Source organism: Salvelinus sp. IW2-2015, unplaced genomic scaffold (genome assembly GCF_002910315.2).
Source record: "Salvelinus sp. IW2-2015 unplaced genomic scaffold, ASM291031v2 Un_scaffold4759, whole genome shotgun sequence".
NCBI lineage: Eukaryota > Metazoa > Chordata > Actinopteri > Salmoniformes > Salmonidae > Salvelinus > Salvelinus sp. IW2-2015.
In genome coordinates this window covers 1-16,030 of record NW_019946028.1, presented here as the reverse complement: position 1 = coordinate 16,030, position 16,030 = coordinate 1, and the positions used below count along the sequence as shown (strand labels likewise).

The 16,030-nt window shown below is 44.2% G+C and overlaps 1 protein-coding gene across 3 annotated transcripts in view; it reads left to right on the top strand.

The window, feature by feature from the left end:
* The window catches only part of LOC112077613 (transcription cofactor vestigial-like protein 4), an 18,666-nt gene extending 13,986 nt beyond the window's left edge, over positions 1 to 4,680 (top strand). The window contains exons 4-5 of one of the 3 annotated variants that reach the window (XM_070441770.1): positions 28 to 101; positions 209 to 4,680. The gene's annotated coding sequence lies outside the window, so the exon portion shown is untranslated. Of the gene's footprint in view, positions 1 to 27 lie in introns of all 3 variants that reach the window. The other 2 variants (XM_070441771.1, XM_024144102.2) reach the window with 2 other exon arrangements.
* Positions 4,681 to 16,030: the final 11,350 nt, after the last annotated feature.

The window sequence follows — 16,030 nt, the reverse complement described above, 5'->3', positions numbered from 1 at the left end:
TCTCTCTGTGGCACTGTGGTGTGGTAGGTAGATTATGTCTCTCTGTGGCACTGTGGTGTGGTAGGTAGATTATGTCTCTCTGTGGCACTGTGGTGCGGTAGGTAGATTATATCTCTCTGCTGCACTGTGGTGCGGTAGGTAGATTATGTCTCTGTGGCACTGTGGTGCGGTAGGTAGATTATGTCTCTGTGGCACTGTGGTGTGGTAGGTAGATTATGTCTCTCTGGTTTGATTGGTCAAGTAAAAGTAGTGCTTACAGAATAAAATGCAGATATGTTTTTAAATAGCTGGTATCTATTCATGTTTATTAGACATTTCAATCTTAAAACAAGATACATTGTTTTGTTGAATCATTATTTTCAGTAATAATAACAACAGTTGTAGATACTGCTGGTCCAGTCAGACTGTTATTATTTAGTATTCTACAGTTATATTCTCTCTGGTAGTAACCAGCCAGCGACACAGAGGACAGCCTCCGGACAGGGCTTCTTTACTCTTCTATATGATCAGTTGGATTATAATCTATAACGATAATATGTTTCTGTAACGTTAATGTCATTGTTCTATGGCGTTATTAATCATCCCTGGATGCTATAGCGGGTTTTTTTTCGCATGTGACTGAAAACGTAATAACGCAACAAAACCGGCCGGCGAGATCGACCCAGAGTCGACCTTATGATAACCTTTTTCTGGCGACTAGTTTTTGTTATTTTTTATTTTTTTTCATGTTGTTGTTGTTTCTACTGATGTGATGTGTAGCGGTGTGTAGCGGTAGGTATCTTATGAGCACAAGACGTTGAAAATATAAGTCTTTCAACCAATTTTGCTCAGTGGGTAGATTTTTGCTCAGTGGGTGGATTTTTGCTCAGTGGGTGGATTTTTGCTCAGTGGGTGGATTTTTCCTCAGTGGGTGGATTTTTGCTCTGTGGGTAGATTTTGCTCTGTGGGTAGATTTTGCTCAGTGGGTAGATTTTTGCTCAGTGGGTAGATTTTTGCTCAGTGGGTGGATTTTTGCTCAGTGGGGTTGGAATTTTTGCTCCGTGGGTAGATTTTTGCTCCGTGGGTAGATTTTTGCTCCGTGGGTAGATTTTTGCTCCGTGGGTAGATTTTTGCTCCGTGGGTCGATTTTTGCTCCGTGGGTAGATTTTTGCTCAGTGGGTGGATTTTTGCTCCGTGGGTGGATTTTTGCTCAGTGGGTGGATTTTTGCTCCGTGGGTAGATGGGCAGCTTGTGAAACTGACTGGTTTTAAATAACTCCTTCTTTACCAACCTGTACCAAGGCAGCAGACATTCCTTCCTATAGGGAAACTAGTATAGGTGTTCTCACTATCAGTACAGCTACTAACTTAGTAACAGGTGGTGATTTAGTGTTGCAACATTCCGGAAACTTTCCGGAAAATTCCTTGATTTTCCTGGGAAATCCTGGTTGGAAAATCCATGAATCCTCCAAGCAACCAGAATTTGTAGAACATCTGAGAATTTTTGGGGATGTAACCGTAAGATGCAAACCTAGTGGTGAAGGTGACAGAACGTGGTTTAAGCTCGAGGGTTGATGAAGCACAGTCCATCTTAACGCTTTAACACCCCTTTATACAGCTCCTATATGCCCTTTACATTCCTTCATCCCAAATCACATCCATTGTTCATGTAACTACATCCAAGGCTACACGTCCTAATTGAAACCCTGTTCCCAATGTAAAGCTTGACACCTCGTCTGGCCACAATTAGTGCATAGGGATTAGGGATGGCATTAGGGACGGAGCCTTTAACTATATTCTCTCAGAGCCAGGATCCAGCTGAACCTAAACCATATTCTCTCAGAGCCAGGATCCATCTGAACCTAAACCATATTCTCTCAGAGCCAGGATCCATCTGAACCTAAACCATATTCTCTCAGAGCCAGGATCCAGCTGAACCTAAACCATATTCTCTCAGAACCAGGATCCATCTGGACCTAAACCATATTCTCTCAGAGCCAGGATCCATCTGAACCTAAACCATATTCTCTCAGAACCAGGATCCAGCTGAACCTAAACCATATTCTCTCAGAACCAGGATCCATCTGAACCTAAACCATATTCTCTCAGAGCCAGGATCCATCTGAACCTAAACCATATTCTCTCAGAACCAAGATCCATCTGAACCTAAACCATATTCTCTCAGAACCAGGATCCATCTGAACCTAAACCATATTCTCTCAGAACCAGGATCCATCTGAACCTAAACCATATTCTCTCAGAACCAGCTGCTAGTCAGTTGATGTTATTATTATTGACTTTAATCTGAGTTCAGATTTAAACAAAAACATACAACAAAAACTAATGTATATTTCTTCAAAGATGACTGGTTGATTTTCGCTTTGTACTTTCTGTAAATGTTATGAGAGAACTCAAAGTGTTGAAAATGTAATTTAAATGAATTGTCAATTATAATGAACAGAAAGGGAAGGGGCGTAGTGTCCCGAGGTCATTTATTATAAAAACATGTTACTACCGTAGCACTAGGTAGACGTAGGGTCGCACATTTCCGGTGACCCGGGAATTTTTTGGAAAGCTACCAGAATTTTGCAACCCTAATTTGGAGGCTCTCACTCGTTCTGCTTTGGCAACACAATTCCCTACACGCTGTAGGAAAATCACTTAATAAAAACTACTTTTTATATATAGGTAATTATGAGACCATCATTACGCTGTGCGTAACGATTGTACAGAGAAAATTGTAGGTATTTTTTTGAGGATCAATTTGTTTAATGACATGTAGCTATTTAATTTTCCCATTTTTTTTTTTTGTTTGTGTAAAAAAAAAAAAAAAAAAGTTGATCTTTTTTTGGGGTTTCTAGATTTGTTCTTTTAAAAGGTTAAAGTGCAGGAACACAGTAATAATCTAAACACTGCGTTGATGATAGCCACTCGTGTATTATAACCGTTATAATGCTGAATCAAGGCTACTCAGCAGACACTCTACAAATGTATATCCCAAATGACAGCCTATTGCCTTTATAGTACACTACCAGAGGTCAAAAGTAGTGCACTAAATAGGGAATAGAGGAGGGGGGGAGGGGGGTCATTCGGGACAATGCTTTTTTATTTTGTGACAACGGAACAAAATATCTTGTTTGTGAGATCCAAACACTACTGTATTATGTTATTGAATGGTCCCAGGAAGACTGTGTGCTTCCAAATCAACAAGTGTGTCCTAAATGGCACCCTTTTCTCAAAGGTAGTGCACTATACAGGGAATATACAGTTGAAGTCGGAAGTTTACATACACCTTAGCCAAATACATTTAAACTCAGTTTTTCCTAAATTCCTGACATTTAATCCGAGTAAAAGTTCCCTGTCTTAGGTCAGTTAAGTCTTACGTCTTGAGATGTTGCTTCAATGTGTCCACATAATTTTTCCCTCATGATACCATCTATTTTGTGAAGTGCAACTAGTCCCATGCAGCAAAGCACCCCCACAACATGATGCTGCCACCCCTGTGCTTCACGGTTGGGATGGTGTTATTCGGCTTGCAAGCGGCTTGCAAGCTTCCCCCTTTTTCCTCCAAACATAACGATGGTCATTATGGCCAAACAGTTCTACCAGAGGACATTTCTCCAAAAAGTACGATCTTTGTCCCCATGTGCAGTTTCAAACCGTAGTCTGGCTTTTTTATGACGGTTTTGGAGCAGTGGCTTCTTCCTTGCTGAGCGGCCATTCAGGTTATGTCGATATAGGACTCGTTTTACTGTGGATATAGATACTTTTATACCTGTTTCCTCCAGCAACTTCACAATGTCCTTTGCTGTTCTGGGATTGAGTTGCACTTTTCGCATCAAAGTACGTTCATCTACAGGAGACGGAACGCGTCTCCTTGCTGAGCGGTATGATGGCTGCATGGTCCCATGGTGTTTGTACTTGCGTACTATTGTTTGTACAGATGAACGTGGTACCTTCAGGCATTTGGAAATTGCTCCCAAGGATGAACCAGACTTGTGGAGGTCTACATTTTTTTTCTGAGGTCTTTGCTGATTTCTTTGGATTTTCCCATGATGTCAAGCAAAGAGGCACTGAGTTTGAAGGTCGGCCTTGAAATACATCCACAGGTACACCTCCAATTGACTCAAATGATGTCAATTAGCCTATCAGAAGCTTCTAAAGCCATGACATAATTTTCAGAAATTTTCCAAGCTGTTTAAAGGCAGTCAACTTAGTGTATGTAAACTTCTGACCCAGCGGAATTGTGATACAGTGAATTATAAGTGAAATAATCTGTCTGTAAACAATAGTTGGAAAAATGACTTGTGTCATTCACAAAGTAGATGTCCTAACCGACTATAGATTGTTAATAACAAATTTGTGTAGTGGTTGAAAAATGAGTTTTAATGACTCCAACCTAAGGGTATGTAAACTTCTGACTTCAACTGTAGGCCCTGGTCAAAGGTAGTGCATACCGGTGACACCAGGCAGGACCCACACCATTACACCACCGGGAATTGGGTGCCATTGAGACACAACTTTCAAGCTGCATCAACATTGTAAAACGTAGTACTATGTAGTAGTACTGTAGTACTATGTATTGTACTCTCCAAACTCTAAATCTTTATTAAACCTTAATTTTGTGGCCTTGTTCCTCCAACTGAAAAAGTTTTTGTACTTAAGTAGCCTCAATGAACAATAAAGTGCTCTTAAATGACAAGTCTCAGTCTGTTATTGTCAATAGTTTATTACTTATTATTCTTTATACGCTATTAATATGTTCTGAGTTTTATTTATATATATTATATATATTTATTTATTATTATACACTACCGTTCAAATGTTTGTGGTCACTTAGAAATGTCCTTGTTTTTGAAAGAAAAGCTAATTTTTTTTGTCCATAAAATAACATCAAATTGATCAGAAATACAGTGTAGACATTGTTGATGTTGTAAATGACTATTGTAGCTGGAAACGGCATATTTTTAAGGGAATATCTACATAGGCGTACAGAGGCCCAATGTATGAAGTAACTGAAGATCTCGTACAATGCTGTGTACTACTCCCTTCACAGAACAGCGCAAATTGGCACTAACCAGAGTAGAAAGAGGAGTGGGAGGTCCCGGTGCTAACTAAGCAAGAGGACAAGTACAGTAGTGTCTAGTTTGAGAAACAGATGCCTCACAAGTCTGCATCTCAATCCCATTGAGCACATCTGGGAACTGTTGGATCGGAGGGTGAGGCCTAAGGCCATTCCCCCCAGAAATGTCCGGGAACTTGCAGGTGCCTTGGTGGAAGAGTGGGGTAACATCTCACAGCAAGAACTGGTAAATCTGGTGCAGTCCATGAGGAGGAGATGCACTGCAGTACTTAATGCAGCTGGTGGCCACACTAGATACTGACTGGTACTTTTGATTTTGAACCCCCCCCCTTTGTTCAGGGAAACATTATTACATTTCTGTTAGTCACATGTCTGTGGAACTTGCTCAGTTTATGTCTCAGTTGTTGAATCTTGTTATGTTCATACAAATATTTACACATGTTAAGTTTGTTGAAAATAAACGCAGTTGACAGTGAGATGACGTTTCTTTTTTTGCTGAGTTTATATACACACACACGCAGTAGCCGCTTATTGAAAKCTCMTATGGCTGCAATTCCGTTAACGGGATGATATGACAACCGCCAGTGAAAGTGCAGGGCTCCAAATTCAAACAACAGAAATCTCATAATTAACATTCCTCAAACATACATGTATCTTATACCAGTTTAAAGGTACTCTTGTTGTTAATCCCACCAAAGTGTCCGATTTCAAATAGGCTTTACAGCGAAAGCACCACAAACGATTATGTTAGGTCACTGCAAAATTACAGAAAAACACAGCCATTTTTCCAGCCAAAGACAGGAGTCACAAAAAGCTGAATAAAATTAATCACTAACCTTTGATGATCTTCATCAGATGACACTCATAGGACTTTATGTTACACAATACATATATGTTTTGTTCGATAAAGTTAATTTTTATATCCAAAAACCTCATACATTGGCACCATGTTCAGAAATGCCTCCAAAATATCTGGAGAAATTGCAGAGAGCCACGTCAAATAACATAAATACTATCAGAAACTTTGATGAAAGATACATGTTTTATATAGAATTATAGATACACTTGTTCTTAATGCAACCGCTGTGTCAGATTTCAAAAGCTTTACGGCAAAAAGCACAATATTCAATAATCTGAGAACAGCGTTTCAGCCACAAAAGGAAGCCATACAGTTACCCACCAAATTGTGCAGTCAACAAAACTCATAAAAAGCATTATAAATCTTCACTTCACTTCACTTCACTGCTGATCTTCGTCGAACCACCCCAGGACTCCCACTTCCACAAGAAATGTTTCTTTGTTCGGTAATGTCCATAATTTATGTCCAAATAGCTATTTTTTAGCGTGTTTGGTAAACAAATCCAAAGTCAGGAAGCGCGTTCACTAAAAGCAGACGAAATGTCAAAAAGTTCTGTAACAGTCAGTAGAAATATGTCAAACGATGTATTGAATCAATCTTTAGATGTTTTTAACATAAATCTTCAGTAACGTTCCAACCGAGAATTACATTGACTTCAGATGTGCGATGGAACAGAGCTCCCTCTCATGTGAACGCGCATGGTCAGAGTCATGATAGACCTAACTAATTCCTGTCTCCTTTGCCCCACTTCACAGTAGAGGCATCCTACACGGTTCTACAGACTGTTGACATCTAGTGGAAGCCGTAGGAAGTGCAAAACAATCCGTATCCCACTGTGTATTCAATAGGGGCTGGGTTGAAAATCGACCAATCTCAGATTTCCCACTTCCTGTTTGGATTTCTTCTCAGGGTTTTTGCCTGCGATATGAGTTATTTTATACTCACAGACATCATTCAAACAGTTTTAGAAACTTCAGAGTGTTTTCTATCCAATACTAATAATATATATGCATATTTAGCAACTATGACTGAGGAGCAGGCAGTTTACTCTTGGCACCTCTGTGCACCTTTCATCCAAGCTACTCAATACTGCCCCTGCAGCCATAAGAAGTTAAGTACACCCAACTAGTACCTCCAGAACAGCCTGAATTCTTTGGTGCATGGAAACATTGCTCAATTGGTGTCAAGGACCTAAAAACATTCCCCATACCATTACACCACCGCCACCAGCCTGTACCGGTGACACCAGGCAGGACCCACACCATACACACCAGCCTGTACCGGTGACACCGCAGGACCACACCATTACACACCCACCAGCCTTACCGGTGACACCAGCAGGACCACACCATTACACCACCAGCCTGTACGGTACACCAGGCAGGACCACACCATTACACCACGCCACCAGCCTGTACCGGTGACACCAGGCAGGACCCACACCATTACCACCGCCACCAGCCTGACCGGTGACACCAGCAGACCACACCATTACACACCAGCCTGTACCGTGACACCAGGCAGGACCCACACCATTACACCCACGCCACCAGCCTGTACCGGTGACACCAGGCAGGACCCACACCATTACACCACCGCCACCAGCCTGTACGGTGACACCAGGCAGACCCACACCATTACACCACGCCACCAGCCTGTACCGGTGACACCAGGCAGGACCCACACCATTACACCACCCCACCACCTGTACCGGTGACCACCAGCACCAGCCTGTACCGGTGACACCAGGCAGGACCCACACCATTACACCACCGCCACCACCTGTACGGTGACACCAGGCACCAGCCTGTACCGGTGACCACAGGCAGGACCCACACCATTACACCACCCACCAGCCTGTACCGGTGACACCAGGCACCACCTTACCGTGACACCAGCACCAGCTACCGGTGACACCAGCAGGACCCCACCATTACACCACTGCCACCAGCCTGTACCGGTGACACCAGGCAGGACCCACACCATTACACCACCGCCACCAGCCTGTACCGTGACACCAGGCAGGACCCACACCATTACACCACCGCCACCAGCCTGTACCGGTGACACCAGGCAGGACCCACACCATTACACTACCGCACCAGCCTGTACCGGTGACACCAGGCAGGACCCACACCATTACACCACCGCCACCAGCCTGTACCGGTGACACCAGGCAGGACCCACACCATTACACCATTGCCACCAGCCTGTACCGTTGACACCAGGCAGTACGGGGCCATGGACTCATGCTGCATTCGCCAAATCTTGACTCTGCCATCAGAATGACGTAACAGGAAGCGGGATTTGTCAGACCGGTCAATGTTTTTCCTCTCCTCAACTGTCCAGTGTTGGTGATCACGTACTGGAGCCGTTTCTTCTTGTCTTTATCTGATAGGAACCCGGTGTGGTCGTCTGCTGCAGTAGCCAATCCGTGACAAGGACCGATGAGTTGTGTGTTCTGAGATGTCGTTCTGCACACCACTGTTCTACTGAACCGTTATTTGTCAGTTTGTGGCCCGCCTGTTAGCGTGCACGAGTCTTGCCATTCTCCTTCGGACCTCTCAACTGTTGTTAGCCCACAGGACTGCCACCGACTGGATCTGTGTCACACCATTCTCAGGAAACTCAACACTATCGTGAAAAACCCAGCAGGGCGTTACTGCACCAACAATCATACCACAAAGTCGCTTAGGTCACTCGTTTTGCCCATTCTAACTTTCAATCAAATAGTAACTGAATGCCTCGATGCCTGTCTGCTTTATATAGCCACATGACTCACTGCCGTTATGAGCAAACGATTGTGAATGTGGTGGTGTACTTAATAAACTGGCCACACAAAACATTAATKACATCTGCACTTTCCATGACATGGGTACAAGCTATGATCCCTTATTGATGTCACTTATTAAATCCACTTCAGTCTGTGTAGATGAAGGGGAGGAGACGGGTTAAAGAAGGATTTTTAAGCCTTGAGACAATTGAGACATGGATTGTGTATGTGTGCCATTTAGAGGGTGAATGGGCAAGACAAAATATTTAAGTGCCTTTGAACGGGGTATGGTAGTAGGTGCCAGGCGCACCGGTTTGTGTCAAGAACTGCAACGCTGCTGGGTTTTTCAGTTTCCAGTGTGTATCAAGAATGGTCCACCACCCAAAGGACATCCAGCCAACTTGACACGACTCCAATGCTTCCCACAGTTAACATGGGCCAGCATCCCTGTGGAACGCTTTTGATACTTTGTAGAGTCCGTCCACCGACAAATTGAGGCTTTTCTGAGGGCAAAAGGGGGTGCAACTCAATATTAGAAATGTGTTTTAATGTTTTGTACACTCAGTAAAGGTCAAATTGTTGCAGTAAAGGTCAAATTGGAAAATCAATACATCAATAAATCAAAACTTTAATAATGGAGCTGTGAGTCGGGAAGCAGGTGCAACGTTTAATGAYACAACAAAAACCAAGAACGAAACAATTCCATTAGGCTACACACCGGTACACAATAATAATACCAACTGATGAGTGAGAAGAGAGAGTGACATATAAAGGGGAGGAAATGATGAAGGTAATGGAGTCCAGGTGTGAATCATAATGATTAACGGGTGCGCGTAATGATGAGTSCCAGGTGTGCGTAATGATGAATCCCAGGACCGGTGGTTAGTATTCCGGCGTACGACGGTCGCAGGAGAAGATGTGACCGTAACATATCTGAAAGGGTGAAATCAATACATCCCCTGTAACATATCTGAAAATCAATACATTCCCTGTAACTTATCTGAAAATCAATACATTCCCTGTAACGTATCTGAAAATCAATACATACCCTGTAACGTATCTGAAAATCAATACATTCCCTGTAACGTATCTGAAAATCAATACATTCCCTGTAACATATCTGATAATCAATACATTCGTCTGTAACATATCTGAAAATCAAATGTCATTCCCTGTACCATATCTGATAATCAATATCATTCCCCGTAACATATCTGAAAAATCATACATCCCTGTAACATCTGAAAGGGTAAAAAGAGCCAGTTGAGCCCAACGTACAGTGGAGCTGGTAGGGTTCCATATCAGGACAATTTAAATATAGTCTGGAAAACCAACAAAGTATGACTAACCAAAGACTCAGGTGACACTGAAAGTCATTTTAAAAACATTACCAATGGTCATCATGTCCGGCTTGAGCAATATACCTTGAGCAATATACCTTGAGCAATATACCTTGGAGCAAATATACCTTGAGAATACGTCCCAAAATACCAATAGCGTTTATTTATTTAATTTTGGGGAGGCCTAAAGCCTTTAATAAGTGTGTTTTACACACTGCTTCTAACTTTAAGTTAATTTAATGTGGCACATTGTTAGATAATCGTTATCTCCCGCTTAGGGCTCCAGCTATGCATGTTGGTTTCCTGTTTTTCCTGGCTAAGTGGTTGATTACAGCAGTAGCCAATCGATCATGGATCCAGATCAAAATCCCTTCCATGATCGTAGATCAAATCCCTTCCATCGATACAGATCAAATCCCTTCCATGATCTAGATCAAATCCCTTCCATGATACAGATCAATCCCTTCCATGAAATCTAGATCAAATTCCCTTCCATGATACATGATCAAATGGCCTTCCAGGATCCAGATCAAATCCCTCCAGGAATCCAGATCAAATCCCTTCCATGATACAGATCAAATCCCTTTCCAGATCCAGATCAAATCCTTCCAGGAATCCAGATAAAATCCTTCCAAGGATCCAGATAAAATCCCTTCCATGATACAGATCAAATCCCTTCCAGGATCCAGATCAAATCCCCTTCCAGGATCCAGAATCCATCCCCTTCCAGGATCCAGATCAAATCCCCTCCAAATCGATCCAGATCAAATCCCCTCCGGATCCAGATTCAAAATCTTCCCAGGATCCATGGTGGATTCCTCCAGATCAGATCAAATCCCTTCCAAGATCCAGATCAAATCCCCTCCAGGATCCCAGATCAAAATCCCTCCAGGATCCAGATCAAATCCCCCTCCAAGGATCAGATCAAATCCCTTCCAGATCCAGATTCACATCCCTTCAGGATCCAGATCCCTGTTTTATACTAGTCTTGTGCGTCAGTACCAATTCTACCCTTTTTTGAGATGGAACTCTATGAGTCTGGGAATGTCTGTCCTTGCCATTAGTTTGTTCGGCATGTGCTTGTCCAAGGTTGTTTTCCCTGTATAGTTTTCCCCTTGTTACAGCAGTGAATCTGACTTTAATTGGAGGCGCGTGGGGGGGGGGGGGGGGGAATGCAATGCTGCCCTGGGTGTCTGGTGCAATGTTCCCTCTGTCCGTTCCTGCTTGTTCGGTTGTTTTCGTCCCCCGTCTCCCCGGCGCCCAATGGAATCCCGATCACGGCCGGTCTGTGATACAGCCCGGAATCAACCAGGGTCTGTAGTGACGCCTCTAGCTCTGAGACGTAGTGCTTTAACCGCTGCGCACTATCTCGAGAGCCCAAGTGAAGGTATCATCAGAAGGTTACATAACAAACCAGGGACATCATTTTTATAGTGACTAATAACATTTAAAATGCATCCCCCCCCCACCGCCCCCCAATTAAAGTCAGATCACTGCTGTAACAAGGAAAACTATACAGGGAAAACACCTTGACAAGCACATGCGAACAAACTAATGGCAAGGACAGACATCCCAGCTCATAGAGTTCCATCTCAAAAAAGGGAGATTGTACTGCACGCACAAGACTAGTATAAAACAGGGATCTGATCTGGAAGTGATTTGATCTGGATCCTGGAAGGGATTTATCTGGATCCTGGAGGGGATTTATCTGATCCTGGAGGGGATTGATCTGGATCTGGAGGGGATTTGATCTGGATTCTTGGAAGGGATTTGATCTGGATCTTGGAGGGATCCACCTGGATCCTGGAAGGGATTTGATCTGGATCATGGAGGGGATTTGATCTGGATCATGGAGATTTGATCTGGATCCTGGAAGGGATTTGATCTGGATCCTGGAAGGGATTGATCTGGATCCTGGAAGGGATTTGATCTGTATCATGGAAGGGATTTTATCTGGATCCTGGAAGGATTTATCTGGATCCTGGACGGGATTTGATCTGCCTGGAAGGATTGATCTGTATCATGGAAGGGATTTGATCTGGTCTGGAAGGTTTATCTGATCCTGGAAGGGATTTGATCTGTATCATGAAGGGATTTGATCTAGATCATGGAAGGGATTGATCTGTATCATGAAGGATTTGATCTAGATCATGGAAGGGATTGATCTGTAATCATGGAAGGGATTGTTGAATCTAGATCATGGAAGGGATTTGATCTGATCCATGATCGATGGCTCTGCTTAATCAACCACTTAGCAAGGAAACAGGAAACCACATGCATAGCTGGGAGCCTAAGCGGGAGATAACGATCTAACAGTGCACATTAAATTAACTTAAATTAGAAGCAGTGGTGACACACTTATTAAAGCTTTAGGCCTTCCCCAAAAATAAATAAATAAACGCTATTGGTATTTGGACGGTATTTCTCAAGGTATATTGCTCAGGTTATATTGCTCAAGAGTATATTGCTCAAGGTATATTGCTCAAGCCTAATGATGACCATTGTAATGTTAAAATGACTTTCAGTTCACCTGAGTCTTTGTTAGTCATACTTGGTTGTTTTCCAGACTTATTTAAATTGTCCTGATATGAACCATACAGCTCACTTGTACGTGGCTAACTGGTCTTTTTACCCTTTCAGATGTACAGGGATGTATTGATTTCAGATATGTTACGGGGATGTATTGATTATCAGAATATGTTACAGGGATGTATTGATTTTCAGATATGTTACAGGCATGTAATTGTTATCAGCTATGTTACAGGAATGTATTGATTATCAGATATGTTACAGATGTATTGATTTCAGATATAGTTACAGGGAATGTATTGATTTTCAGATACGTTACAGGGAATGTATTGATTTCAATATGTTACAGGGAATGTATTGATTTTCAGATACGTTACAGGGAATGTATTGATTTTCAGATAAGTTTACAGGGAATGTATTGATTTTCAGATATGTTAACAGGGGGATGTATTGATTTCACCCTTTCGATATGTTACGGCACATCTTCTCCTGCGACCGTCGTACGCCGAATACTAACCACCGGTCCTGGATTCATCATACGCACACCTGGACGACATGATTACGCGCACCCGTTAATCATTAAGATTCCACCTGGACTCCATTACCTTATCATTTCCTCCCCTTTATATGTCACTGCTCTCTGTTCACTCATCAGTTGGTATTATTATGTGTGTACCGGTGTGTAGCCTAATGGAATTGTTTCGTTCTGTTTTGTTTCTCATTAAACGTTGCACACTGCTTCGAGCTCACAGCGCTCCATTATTAACAGTTTTGATATTTATTGATGTATTGATTTTCCAACTTGACCTTTACCTGCAACAATTTGACCTTACTGAGTGACAAAACATAAAACACATTTCACTATTGAGTTGCACCCCCTTTTGCCCTCAGAAAAGCCTCAATTTGTCGGTGGACGGACTCTACAAAGTATCAAAAGCGTTCCACAGGATGCTGGCCCATGTTAACTGTGGAAGCATTGGAGTCGTGTCAAGTTGGCTGGATGTCCTTTGGGTGTGGACCATTCTTGATACACACTGGAAACTGAAAAACCCAGCAGCGTTGCAGTTCTTGACACAAACCGGTGCGCCTGGCACTACTCATACCCGTTCAAAGCACTTAAATATTTGTCTTGCCCATTCACCCTCTAAATGGCACACATACACAATCCATGTCTCAATTGTCTCAAGGCTTAAAAATCCTTTCTTTAACCCTCTCCTCCCTTCATCTACACAGACTGAAGTGGATTTAATAAGTGACATCCAATAAGGGATCATAGCTTGTACCCATGTCATGGAAAGTGCAGATGTGATTAATGTTTTGTGTGGCCAGTTTATTAAGTACACCACCACATCACAATGTTTGCTCATAACGGCAGTGAGTCATGTGGCTATATAAAGCAGACAGGCATCGAGGCATTCAGTTACTATTGATTGAAATTAGAATGGCAAAACGAGTGACCTAAGCGACTTTTAGTATGATTGGTTGGTCAAGACACGATGTTCCAGTATCTCAGTAACGCCCTGCTGGGTTTTTCACGATAGTGTTGATTTCCTGAGAATGGTGTGACAAACATCCAGTCGGTGGCAGTCCTGTGGGCTAACAACATTGAGAGGTCCGAAGGAGAATGGCAAAGACTCGTGCACGCTAACAGGCGGGCCACAAATGGACAAATAAAGGCTTAGTGTGCAGAACAGCATCTCGGAACGCACAAACTCGTCGGTCCTTGTCACGGATTGGGCTCCTGCAGGCAGACGACCACACCGGGTTCCTGTCAGTTAAAAACAAGAAGAACGCGCTCCAGTGGGCACGTGATCACCAACACTGGATAGTCGAGGAGTGGAAAAACATTGCCTGGTCCAACTAATCCCGCTTTCCTGTTACGTCTTCTGATGCAGAGTCAAGATTTGGCGAATGCAGCATGAGTCTCTGGCACCGTCCTGCCTGGTGTGCAACCGTACAGAGCTGGTGGGCAGGTGGTGTAATGGTGTGCGCGTCCGTCTCTGGTGTCCAACGGTTACAGGCTGGTGCGCGGTGGTTTGTAATGGTGTGGGTCTGCCTGGTTGTCATCCGGTACGGCTGGTGGCCGGTGGTTTGTAATGGTGTGGAGTCCTGCCTGGTGTCACCGACGCGTACAGGGGTGGCGTGGGTCATGGTGTGGGTGCTGCCTGCGTGTCCCGGTACAGCTGGTGGCTGTAGTTGTAATGGTGTGGGTCCTGCCTGGGTTCCACCGTCAGCTGGTGGCAGTGCGTTGTAATGGTGGTGGGTCCTGCCCTGGTGGTCACCAGTACAGGCTTGGTGCGGTGGTGTAATGGTGTGGGTGCCTGCCTGGTGTCACCGGTACAGGCTGGTGCATGTTGGTGTAATGGTGTGGGTCCTGCCTGGTGTCCCACAGCTGGTCTCACCACAGGCTGGTGCCTGGTGTCACCGGTACAGGCTGGGGTGAGGGTGGCTGCTGGTGTCACGGTAAGGCTGGTGCCTGGTGCACCGGTACAGGTTGGTGGGTGGGTGTATGGTGTGGGTCCTGCCTGGTGGTCACCGGTACAGGCTGGTGCCTGGTGTCACCGGTACAGGGTGGCGTGGCTGTGTAATGGGTGTGGGTCTGCCTGGTGTCCCGGTACAGGCTGTGGGTGGTGTAACTGGTGTGGGTCCTGCCTGGTGTCACCTACAGGCTGGTGGCGGTGGTGTAATGGTGTGGTCCTGCCTGGTGTCACCGTACAGGCTGGTGGCGTGGTGTACTGGTGTGGTCCTGCCTGGTGTCACCGTACAGGTGGCTGGGTGTAATGGTGTGGGTCCTGCCTGGTGTCACCGGTACAGGCCTGGTGAGCGGTGGTGTAAATGGTGTGGTGTCCTGCCTGGTGTCACCCGGTACAGGCTGGTGGCGGTGGTGTAATGGTGTGGGTCCTGCCTGGTGTCACCGGTACAGGCGGTGGCGGTGTAATGGTGTGGGTTGCCCTGCTGGATGTCACCGGTTAAGCAGGCTGGGCAGGGTGGTGTAATGGGTGTGGGTCCTGCCTGGTGTCACCGGTACAGGCATGAGGTGGTGGTAAATGGTGTGGGTCCTGCTGGTGTCACCGGTACAGGCTGGTGGCGGTGGGTGAATGGTATGGGGAATGTTTTTAGGTCCTTGACACCAAATTGAGCAATGTTTCCATGCACCAAAGAATCAGGCTGTTCTGGAGGTACTAGTTGGGTGTACTTAACTTCTTAGGCCTGCAGGGGCAGTATTGAGTAGCTTGGATGAAAGGTGCACAAGAGGTGCCCAGAGTAATGCCTGCTCCTCAGTCATAGTTGCTAACATATGCATATTATTATAGTATTGGATAGAAAACACTCTGAAGTTTCTAAAACTGTTTGAATGATGTCTTGAGTATAAAATAACTCATATCGCAGGCAAAAACCTGAGAAGAAATCCAAACAGGAGTGGGAAAGTCTGAGAGTTGGTCGATTTTCAACCCAGCCCCTATTGAA